Source organism: Perna viridis, chromosome 4 (genome assembly GCF_037379345.1).
Source record: "Perna viridis isolate PV_CMFRI_1.1 ecotype Kerala chromosome 4, ASM3737934v1, whole genome shotgun sequence".
Lineage (NCBI taxonomy): Eukaryota > Metazoa > Mollusca > Bivalvia > Mytilida > Mytilidae > Perna > Perna viridis.
The window spans coordinates 30869033-30881127 of NC_142448.1; the positions used below are offsets into that span (position 1 = coordinate 30869033).

The window sequence follows — 12095 nt, forward strand, 5'->3', positions numbered from 1 at the left end:
GTCACTACTGTACTTCAGCAACCATAGTAGTCACTACTGTACTTCAGCAAAGAGAAAAATTTAATTGAAATTATATGATGACCAAAAAGTTACTAACATTAAGAAGATAAAACCAAACCATAATAAGTATAATAATAACAGGATAATTTAATTGGAAAGAGTTAATGACTAAAATATTATCACGAGTGCCGAAGAATGCCTAGATTTAACGAGTGTGCGGAACTTGCTAAAGTTAAATCCTCAAACGTTCTTGGTACAAGTGATAATATTTTAGTTATTCACGATAACCTATTCTGTTTATTATATAGATTTTCTTCATAATTTATCGAGTATTTTCAGCATATATTTGAAATTCTGTGATTGGCGGATTGATATCAAAGTTGTGATGTTTTTGGCGGGAGAAAGTGCGAGAGTGAAATTACCGAATTTATTTCAGTGTGAATTATCGAAATTTATTACACTGGGAACATTTGAAAAAACACTGCTATCTGTATAATAAATGAATTTATATTTCAAAACTTCTACTATGGAATTTCCCATAGTTCAATGTTAATTGATACAAGTATCTTTCCATACTTTGAAATTAAAAATGGATGTACTAGGTAGTTATACACTTTCTAATGTTTCAAGTTTTCATAAGTTATTGAGGAAAAAACTTCTGGGACAGACAGAAGAATTTAAGAACCAAATTAAATGGGGTTGTAAAAACCAGAAACTATGGGCCAGTGGAGATAAAGATATTTTTAAGTTAATTTTTTTCTTAAAAGCCTCAAATTAATAATTTCTGATAGGTCATTCATTTGGGATCAGGAATGACTTAAAGATATCTCAAATTTTTATTAAGGATTCGAGTTTTGTTTACATACTTGCACAATCCTTTGGCTTTTGAGAAAATTCATAGATTAAATAATCAAACTAATTAAATAAGCATAAAACTACATTCTAGACAATGTAGATAAAACAAGCATTATAGAAAAAAGTTATGTTATGTACACAGCTGTTTAAATTGTTTAAATTGTAACAGCACAAAAATCATATTCTTGATCTGAATGATCATAAAGTGTTACAAAGGGGAATAACTCTTTAAATTGCAACAGAAGAAATATAAATCTTTAACTTCCAAAATTTTTCTTGTCCAAGTTCATTTTCATTTTTTTTTTAATAGAACTATCGGAGGAATAAATAAGAAGCATTAAAAAGTTTGGAATACATTTTTTTTCAGTGAATCACTATTTCTATGGGACCTACTTGGTTGTTCACAATACAACACTTTAATGTATAATACTATAGAAGATATGGTTTTCATTGAACAGTTTACTAAAAAGACAACAATATTGATTCTACAATATATACAACCTTGGTTTACAAACTCTAATCAACAACAAAAAAAGTTAATTATAATCTCAGTTGTATTCCCATGATGCTTTTTAAGGATCAAGTTAATGACAAATCTATTTTAGTTGGTAGAAATGGAAATCTTTTAACATGAAAGCTATAGGAAAATAGTAAACTCAATTTCAAGAAAAAAAGTTTCATGTCTGAGGAACCAGACTTACAGCTAAATGCTACAAGGAAAGACAATGGCCTAATGCAGTTAAGGTTACTGTAAATTTGGTAAATTACACCATTTTGGTCTATCCCTCACTTCTTATAAAGTTGTTAATTAAGCATCAGTCCCTGTAAGAATCAGGCAGTACATGAAACATGGTATAAAAAAAAAAAATCATTTTGAAAGTGTTTTTTGACTATTTGCCCCATCAGAATCAAGGAAAACAGACAAGATTTCCCATATCATGCTGGACCATTGAGTTACAATTTCATTGAAATGCACAGAAAATGAACATTTTAAAGGTAGATAAGTCTGTCAAAAACGAAATTTTTCTAACATTCTATTGAAAAATTTCTGAGCAAAGCCAGTAATGCAGAGATCAAATAATGGTCTTTTCAAATAGAGAAAGTATCCTCAAGTGATATTACATTGCCAGATCTGTGGTGTTTTGACATGCATGTTTCTGATTTTTCCCATTTTGCCTGAATCTTACAAACACTAAAGTCCAACATTTTATTACATAAGGCAGTTGTGAGGGTGTGTTTGGGTGCACTTGTACTCCTTACCTGGTCATTATTAAAGATCATTTTAACCTCGAGACAAGGTAGCTAGAAGGGCCAATTTGGAGGTGAGAAAGTAGTGAAAAAAATATATTTTCAATACAAATGAGCTACCGGTAATAAGGACAGACTCTTTGACCAATACAGTAACTTGTTTATTAGTACAAGTACATATTTAATATTTTATTTCTGCATAATTTGTTAAATACAACTATAAAATATGAAACTTCACAATACAAGCCATAATCTTCAAATATAATGTACATAAATTTCACTTGCTAAAATTATTTCAGAAAAATAAATTTTTCAGCAATAAATTACAAAGCAAGACCAAGTCCAAACATGGATACCAGTCATCATGCATATAAATACCAAAAAATCACTCATCAGACCAAAATAAAAACAAAAAACAAAAAAACAAATTCACCAGTAACACAAAACCCAAACTAGATTAAGTGATGCCCGCAAACCACTCGATTAGCATTTAAGTAGAACTCCCTTGAAACATATTGTTTGTGTCTTGGAGACAAAGATGATGTCCCTGTATATGAAAGATTTGTCTACTGCCACTTAGGCAACACAATAAATAAACAACACTTCATCGAGCCACAAAGCAGCAGTAGAAGAAGTAGACATGTGGATCAAAATATTTTAAAGTCTTATACTTAAATCAAAGACTGAAGTCTTCAAAGTGGCTAGTCTTCAAGTATTCACTGTCACTGATTTTGGCTTCCTATTAAACACCCAAAATTGTACAAATGCGATATGCTCTAAAATCGGGTGACTTCAGCTAAAATCTTGGTTCTCTTGATATGATTGCGTAAATCTTTCATTACTGTGATGACCTGATTCACCCGAATGTTTTCAATCATCCAGAACAAGATTAAACAACTGGCAATGGCTATATATAGATATCAGGGTCCTGATAATATATATGAGCTTTATATAGTCAATTGTAACGAACGCCTGTGTTTGAATTGGAAACTGGGTAATATTACATAAATTCAATGTTAACCAATCATTTTATCTTTAAATGTAAACTTCCACAAGCAAAAAAAAACATGTATAGAAATGTGTATGATGTTTTTAAAGAGGTATGTTGCAGCAACCTTTGAGTCACTTATGATATTGACCAGGGAACCAGTTTAGGAATCAGATTAAGCAACTGGCGATGAATATTCATAAATATTGGGGCATGCTAATCTATATGACCTATATAGTCTTGTAATGAGCCCCTGTGCCTGAAACTGAGTAATGTTCAAAGCTAACCAATCATTTCATGTAAACTTCCTGTTCTCGAAAAAGCAAGAAACACACATAGAATAACGTGTATGTTACTTAAGAGGTACATTTTCATCTTGTATAAAGTTAAAAATATGACACTAAAGCAGTAAACAAAGGAAGGATCTGAAGCATTACTACATATTTATGCAAATCATATGGGAATATTAAGTACTGAAATTACGAGTGCAAGAAGTCACTAACAATATTAGCGACTTAAAACAGGATTGGTTTCAACATGCTGACTTGGGTCAAAACATTTTATGAATAAATTTCAGTAATCTGAAATAAAAATAAAGATGGAATTTTCTATATGAAAAAACTTAAGGGAGTTTGCCATTGTAGCTATATACATTTCGCATACATAAAACTTTTTTAAGTTATTGTGCAAAAACTGACAAAACAAACCCCCCTCTTTTTCTATGAATGAATTTCCATAACTAAAAACATGGAAAAAGTCGAAGGGAGCTTCCCAAAATGAATATATATACACTTTCCCAATGTTTCAGCATAATTGGTGAAAGCGTTTTTTTTTTCAGTTATTGTGTGAAAACTGGAAAACACAACCCCTTTTTAAGAAAAAATTTCATAACATGAAAATGAAGTGTTTTTCAAATAAAAAAAATCAAATTTTTAAAAATCATAGACAGCATTTCACTATGGATATATACACTTTCCCGATGGCAAAAGCGTTTTTTGAGTAAATGTGTGAAAACACCACCCTTTTTTAAGTATAAATTTTATAACATGAAAATGAAGATCAAAGAGAGCTTTCCACTATGGATATATATACTTTCACAAAGTTTCAATTTAATTGTTACTAGTGTTTTAGAGTTATTATGTGACGAATTGCCCAAAGGTTGGAGGAGGGTAAAAACAATATGCCCCAAACTTTTAGTTTTTTTTTTTGTTTTTTTTTTTGGGAGGGGGGCATACAAATGGTAATGTTTAGCCATAGTCACCATAGCCAGATAAATATAAGGTTCAACTAATTGTATCAGTGTAATAAAAGCAGACAGCAGATAAATGGACAATTAAGCCAATACACTAACATTGGACAGGACAATCACATAACAACTCAACCAACCAATTCATATGGAACTGGAATCAATAAGTAACTCATAAGTTATTAATTTTTTTCAGTTGCTACAACAATAAATCACTTCATTTGCTGGCATTTATGTTCCAGAGTAGGGAACCAATTAGACTTAAATAAGATTGCAAAAGTCAATTTAAACTGGAAGAAAAGTTTGGCTTCAATTAATCAAGTTCAATTTCTACTGGGAAATTACAGAGGAATTCTAAATAATACCTTGGCAAGGAAAGTGTTTAGCTTAGTTGGTAAACAGTTGTTCAGTAAGCAAAATACTGATCATATTTCTCCAACAAAAATAAACCAATCAATAAGTGAACAGTATATACATTGGGTGGGGCCTTTGTTTAACTGTTTATTTTTATAAATATGTTCATGTTTAGCCAGTTGTACAATCTATTAAATAAGAATTGCCACAAAATTGTGCTAACAAAGTCCCTGTATGTTGGAAATGGAGATATATTGAGGAAATATGTTCCAAATTGAGTTAGAAAAGTGAAAAATTCATTTCTGAAGTTTCACAACATTCTACCCCATAAAATCCATGACTACATGTACTAAAATCAATTTCAGAAAATTGCAATGAATGAACAAATTGTAAGTACCTGTAAGTACCTGTATTGACACATGTACAATAAAGCCTTATTACATTACAGCTGAAATTAAATTTAAAAGCCTTTTTTTTATAAGCACAAAAATGTAAAAAAAATGTGTCATCTAAAAATTCTTTTTACCCTTTCATATACATTGTCACCTAATTTTCAATTTTCTCTCTAAACTATGTCCCCATCAAAGAAAGATAACTCTAAATTTACAGATGACAAAATTTTACTCACCACCAGCATCATCATGCAATACTTTGCAGGATAAGTTCCATATCCAAAATTGTGTAAAAACTTTTCAAATAAGTGTTCCAATACAAGACAGTTCAACCTGTCAGTTCATTCACAGTAACTATGGTTACAGATTTATCGAATATTAACACATAATCAACAATAAATAAACATTAGCCTGCTAAGACAAGCTATATTCCCAATAAAAGTTTTTTGCATTAAAAGCAGCAGAAAAATGCAAAATGTCAATATCAGCTAAAGACATGTATTAGCTCACAATGGAAATTCAATAATACATTACCGCTTAATTCATATCACTCATAAATGAAACAATCTCCTTTCGGACTCCAGTACAAGGCAACCAAAAATAGATTCCCTAATTCTTGGTTCCATCAAGATACAAGATTCTGTAATTATTCACATGTTTTTCTCATTCCCTCTTGATAATTAAATCCCCACACGATCGGCAAGGTGGTTACTTTCATCTGTACTAACTAGGTAATTAGAAAGAAGATGTTTTAATTCCCACTTAAAACATTAACCATTGTTTTGTTATCTTATCACTAAAATCCCTGTTTTCTCATCATATTGCACAAAACAATCACAGACATTAAGCCATTTGAGGGAAGTTATTACAACTGCACTAAGTCAAGTTGGGAATTAAGTCAATTTCTGTACGGTGAGATTATACATGACCCAGTTATACAATTAATATTTAGGGCAGTGGTAATTTTGAACTGTAAGTGCAAGCTATGACTGTACGCTTTTGTATAAGATCTGGTTGTGAAAGAGCTTGACAATTGAAAATTGAAAACACTTTATTATATAATGTACAAGATAGTTTTGCGTAAATATGTACTAAGGAACTCATTGGACATAGTGTCTTGTAGAAAACAACTCAAATTTTTTAATATCTACACAAAAGTCCAGGTAAATTTATCTCAGACTAATTGCAACAGGCAGTAATTTGAATTTAAATTATTGCTAATACACCCATACCAATGGTCCAGTCAAAACCAAATTTGACCTCGGACAGACTAATGTAATCACAAATGAGGATAATTTGAATTTAAATTATTGCTGGTACCATACTGAAAAATGCTAACAAAAACAGTAGACCCAGTGAAATTTCAGAGTTAGCCCTTCAAATTTGCAATGGGATTTAGGAACAAACAAATTTGGAAAAAAAATTTCAGTCATTTTTTTCCTTATATATTAATTTCTTTCTCTGCATGTTAAGAAGGCACCTTGTAATACAATGAAATATATTAAGTTATAATTTGTTGCTTCATGTGATAAACAAAAATCATTTATCTCATTTGCAGTATGATTTAGGCTTTCAAGCAACATTTTGTGAAAAGAGGCATTCTTAAGCAAATTCTGCAAAATAAGGGAATTTTTTTTGGAATGTTGAGGACTTTTTGGACATCTACACAAATCCATAGCTCATTCAAAATTTTATAAATGTACAGAATACAATTTTTTTTTTAGAATTTTGAGTCTTAGTAAGAAAATTAATGGCTGCTGTGAAAAAACAGACCCACTTGAAAGCCTGATGATTTTCACAGGAAATTATAATTTTTATTGTATGGTGATTTTGAGAAAATAAAATATAAGAGTTTCTCCTGTTTATCATACATAAGGGTTTTTACTGGTTGAATGTACAATAAATGTCAGTATTACTCATACTTTTCATCAAAATTTAACCAAATTATCTTGAAATCCATAAATTATGGGGAAATTGGGAATAAAAAAAAAGAAAACTTGAATTTAAGTATGATATCACACTTCAGATAAAGTAAATACTTGTTTAAACCATATTTTAAGGTGGTTTAACATTGATAACCTTGATTATACTACACAAAATATGATAAACAAATGACTTTCCAAAATCAAAGACTGAAGTCTTCAAAGTTGCTAATGATCAAATATTCTCTGCCACTGATTTTGGCTTAATCTCAACATCTGAAATGGCACAAATGCAATATGCACTTAAATCGGGTGACTTCCCCTTAAATCTTGGTTTCCCTGATAAGTTTGCGTACTCTGTTGTAACCGTGATGACCTAAATGTTTTCAATTATTAAACGACTGTGTCTATACATGTATATAGACATTGGGGTCCTGATAATATATTTGACCTATATATAGTCAACTGGAATGAGCCCTATGTTTGAACCAGAAACTAGGTAATACTACATAAATTCAATGCTAACCGATAATTTCATCTTTTTATGTAAACTTCCCATTATCATACAAGCAAAAAACATAAAAATGTGTGTGATATTTTTTTAAAGAGGTACCTGTATGTTGTAGCGATCTTTGGGTCGCTTATGATATTGACCAAGGAACCAGATTTGCAACTGGCAACGAATATTCATGTGTATATGACCTATATAGTCTTGTAATGAGCCCCAGTGCCTGAATCGGAACTGGGTAATGCTAATCAATCATTTCATGTAAACTTCCTGTTCATGTACAAGCAAGTAACACAGATACAACATAAATGCATGATATTTAAAAGGTACATTTTTTTCTTGTATGAAGCTAGAACTATGACGCTATGGTGGTAAACACGGCAAATATCTGCAGCATTATGTAGAGTATATATAAATAAGTATGCAAATCATATGTGAATATAAAATACTGAAATTATGAGTGCAAGAAGTCGCTAACAATATTAGCGACTTACAAAATGGTAAATGTATTGCTTTTTTGCTTTTTTTTGTACAGTTCTTTCCAGCTTGACCTAAACTCTCAAATACTGCACTTACTCCATACCTAAACTATATCCTTAAAAAAAGAAAAAAAATATATTAAGAATTTGTTTACATGATGCATTTTTGAATTAATTTACCTAAATGGCAAAAGGGAGATAACCACAAATAGGATTCCGGAAGTGGAGTGGGTTGAATTTAGCTTCAACAACAAAAAATCTCTTGACAAAGCATATACATATTGAAAAAAAATACTAGTATTTTGATAAGCAAATTTGTTTTCTTACATCTGTATATTGATGAAGAACAAATAATTAACACACAAAGCAAAGAAAAGCATCCCTTCCAAATAGTAACATTTATCTATTCTGACCTTAAAAATTTAGTTACATCTATACTATTACACCTCTTTGACCTTGAAAATTAAAAGGGTTCCAGATAATCTGTGGATTTGAGTGTGTACCAGTTTTTCAAAATCCATTGACAGATGTTGATTCCAAAGTGAACAATAATGCATTATTAACTGTTTCAGAAAAAATAGAAAAAAACCTTTCAGTGTGGGGTGATAATTAAAAAAAAGATGGCTGCTGAAAGTTTTTTCTACAGGCTATGTTCTTATGTCATACATGTACAGAAGTGCTTAATGTATTAACTACATTGAGGTTAATAATTGAGGTTCATATGATAAAGAGACAGGGAATTAAAATTCCATATGCATTGTTCCTATAAACATGCCTTTATCCACTCTTTTCTAATAATCAGATTACTGTTTAGTCCTTACTAAATACCCTTCCATAAAAGATTCTTTCTTTAAGTTGTGTAAGATAAATACAATGTAATTTAAAAACCTCAACGACACAAAATATAATAGTATTTAAATGAGGTGTTGTCCTGTTAAGTACTGAGAGCATTACATAAGCAAACAATAACTTTATGCAATGGTACTTTTAATAAATTTAAAATTTGAGCAATCCATACCATTGTTGCTTTTTCTCTAGATTTCATGATTATAATTATTATATAGACAGCACTGACTTATCAAATGTTCCCTAAGTTAGAAATTTTGATAATTCACACTGTGAAATATATTTGGTAAATTCCCTTTCCATCTTTCTTCGACAAAACGTCACATTGTGTCAACAGGAATATCAAGAGGCCTATCACAAAATTTAAAATGTATGCTGAAAACAGCAATAAATCATGAGCGAAAGTGGATAATCAATTGGTTATCGTGAATAATCAAAATACAATTAACTCTTTCCATGCCGATTTGTTTGAAAAAATATGTGTAGATTTCAATATTTTGCAAACTTGTGCAAATTATATGCAAATTAGTGGCATCATAGTGCTGATGCTGATTGTTTTATATAAGTTCAAGGAAGGTGATCATGGCTTGGGGTAGATGGGGTGTGGAGGTGGTGGGAAGGTGGATTGACATTCATGGAAAAATGGGTCTGTTGCCTGAAAATTGTAATTTTTGGTGATTTTTTGTAATTTTTCACCAGATGTGGGCTCAACAAGAGTAAGACAGTGTAATTTTTCCAACTGATGGTCATTTAAGCGAAATATTGTCCATTACAGTTTTAAGTGGAAGGTCCCTCATAAGAAAAAATGACAATTTTTGCAATTTTTGACTTCAGACGGGCCTTAAACCAGAAGTGGTCAGTATATGGGGTTGACAAAGTGGGAGTGGTGAGAGACATCATTATTCTATTGAGACCAGGTGAAATGAAGCACTTTGGATTAATTCTGCTGTTGTTAGAGACCAATAATTGAGCCCTACCCCTTAAAAAATCACAACTTTTTGTGGCAAACTTAACCCGTGACCTTTTATCAGCTGTCAAGTCCCTATTTTAGATAAAACTCTGAATAAGATAGCCTCATTTTAAAGCACATTCACTCTACTTGCATATGAAATCAAATTGTGGTTTCCATAACTAAAAATAAAATTGCCAGAATCAAAAAATCAGAAAACAGCCCAAGACCGTATATATACAGTTACTGCATGGCAAGGGTTAATATGCCAAGAATGTTTGAATATATAACTCTCTGTACACTTGTTAAATCTATGCGTTCTTGGGCACTCTTGATCATATTTGGGTTAAATTATTCACTCTTTCCAATTAATTATCCTAATGATATTTGATTAAAATATCCCTATGTAATGTATCCTAGAAATAAATGTAAAATAAACCTATATATATGAAAAAATGTAAAATAAACCTATATATATATATATATATATATATATTTCTATCCCTTGTAAGATCACTAATAAGACAGATTTGACTGTAGATCGTTAGACACATTTTCCAACTGTTTTCTAACCTGAAAAACATCCAGCATGAACTAAAAACTTCTAATGTACTTCTTTAACAACTATGTAAGACTTCAATTATTGTATCAGAGTTTGTTAGTGGTTGCTGAAGTGCTTCAGTTTCATAATAGATATATACAAAATCACTGGGAAAAAAAATCAATCTCCAACTCAGTTAGAATCTTAATATACAGGATATGAAGACAAGATCACCTCCGTTTCTATCAAATGAGGCATACGTGTAACAAGAACATTCTCACTTAAAATCGAAGCATCTCTTTGGCTAGAGAATTAGATCAGAGGAGTACATTTCCACTTAAAAGCATCAATAGAGGTGCACTATCACGGAAGGAAAACAGTAATAAGGATTACAACCAGAAAAAAAAAACATGAAGTTGTAGGTATTGTGGCACTACATATATCACTACTCATGCAGGAAGTTGATATCAGACAGCACCCAAAATCATTAACAAGGTATGCCCCATCTATATAAAGCCACACACAAAAGGAGAAAGGGGCCATAAGGAGTCTTATTGGCCTAAAATTCAACTGAAAATTAATCATGAAGTGCTGAATGACTTAATTGTAAATTTGGAGACTTGCATCCATCACAAAAGAAAAAACATCAAGATTTCTGTGAATGTTTGCATTGGAAGAACAGAAAAGCAGCCTGAAGTTTACAAATATTCTATCAAATATTGTTCTTTTTGGTCTCTGTCTGGTCATATTTTTGGAAATGGTGTCTACACCCAAGAAACAACTTCATATTTATGAATACATTTATTATTACATACTTCATCATATGTTAAGATATAAAATTGTTTCTTGGTTGTGGACATAGCTTTCTGGATGTAAAAAAAAAACAACAAAATTAACAATTCTCAGCAGTTTTTGCTAAATGATGTAAAATTGTGGCATCATTATGACATCATTACAATGAACTAATTCCAAAAACTATTATTTTTCCTTATTTTTTAAATTTTACTATGATACAAACAACTTTTACATTATTACAACAAAGTTGATACTTTAGAGCAATATTCATAGCTTATTGCCCCTACAATCCATCCATTCGGATCCAAGATAATTGGGGTCAAAATTCAGAAAAATGAACTGATGGACAAGGTGATTCCAATATATACCAATCACTTAATGAGTAGGAGTATTACAATGTGCATATGAATTACACATAATACAATGTGGGTTTCAGTATGATTATTCATGTATGTGTTCATTCATTTTAACAACTCTGTGGCTTAAGGTTGCTCGTAAGTGTACAAATTAAGGGCCTACAGGTAAATTCGTCAGCAACTACTGATCAACTGAAGTATTAATTTTTCATTTTCTTCTGGATAGCAGAGAGATGCTGTATAGTTCCACTATCTATTTTTGTCCATGTAAACAATGTATAGCATGGTATCACAGAAGTAAAAGCATTTTTTTCTATTGCAGTAATTGAATTAATTTGATATTATATTTTACTATTACATTAAAAATGCATTTTCCTGTAATTCAATTTTAGCCATATGTCTAATAGCTTCAATCAAATATTACAGTCAGCAGCAGAACTAGAAATTCCATGAAAACGGCAAAGGTTATCAGAAATGACGAGGGTTCTCTTAACTGGAAAAGGATGAAGGCTCTCTTAACTGGTACAGAGTGAGAGCTCTCTTAACTGGTACAGAGTGAGAGCTCTCTTAACTGATAAAGAGTGAAGGATCTCCTAACTGGTAACAGGTAAAGACT

General features: G+C 31.0%; 1 protein-coding gene across 1 annotated transcript in view; it reads right to left on the minus strand.

Moving 5' to 3' along the window:
- The window catches only part of LOC148619719 (cAMP-dependent protein kinase regulatory subunit), a 67382-nt gene that overhangs the window by 47954 nt on the left and 7333 nt on the right, over window positions 1-12095 (minus strand). The gene's annotated exons all lie outside the window — the stretch shown is intronic.